The following is an 852-nucleotide window of genomic DNA, read 5'->3' as shown; positions in this document are numbered from 1 at the left end:
TGCTTAGGAACCCTGCCAAAAATGCAGCTGAGGACGCTGGCAATTGGGATGTCTGACACTCAGGTGGGGGCGACAGCTTGAAACACACATGTTGGGAAGAACAGTCCCCTGCTAGGGTGCCATGACGTGAACTGAACACAACACCTATGGTACAATGTCCCGGACAAAGTCAGCCTCACCAAAAGTGTGCTAGTGACACCGGTGATTTCTAAGCCATGGCTCCAGCTAGGGCTGCTGAGTCTGGAGCTGGAGGCACAGGCAGTGGCCAGGAGCACAGAGTGCGGCAATGTGGGAAAGGTAGGTGAGGGTGGAAGGAAGCAGGGAGCATGGGAGACAGCGGGCCAACACCTCGGCCCAGGACTGCTCGGGGAGGTGGCAGGCCAGAGGAAGGTCCCAGTCCCTGTACACATCCCAGAGTGGCACATCATGCTTGGGTCACAGGAGTTGTAAGGCCGGCACTTCCCTAGGGTTCCTGGCCAACAGAGCCCAGGGGCGAGGCTGCCTAGCTACATTCCCTTTGGCTCTTTGAGAATGCTGCGAAGGAAGCCTTCCCTTCCCCTCGGAAGTTCCCTAAGGCTGAAACTTTCTGCAAGAAGCCAGAAAGCCATGAGTCCATCAGGTCGTCCCGACCTCTCCTACAAGGTCCTGCCAACCCACAACCAACCTCCCGCAGGGCCTCCCAGCACCGACCCCACTGTGCAGCTTCTCTTGCCTGCAGTATCTCTCTCTGAACATTTCTCTTCAGTTGCTGTCCTTTCTTCTCTTCTCCCGAGCTGCTTGGCCCTTCATCCCCATTCTGAGGAATGCTGGGAGCTTGTGCAGAAAATACCGCCTGCCGCTTCGGCAGTCCGT

Source organism: Chinchilla lanigera, unplaced genomic scaffold (genome assembly GCF_000276665.1).
Source record: "Chinchilla lanigera isolate Chin_1 unplaced genomic scaffold, ChiLan1.0 scaffold00090, whole genome shotgun sequence".
NCBI classification, from domain to species: domain Eukaryota; kingdom Metazoa; phylum Chordata; class Mammalia; order Rodentia; family Chinchillidae; genus Chinchilla; species Chinchilla lanigera.
This window is presented reverse-complemented; position numbering follows the sequence as displayed.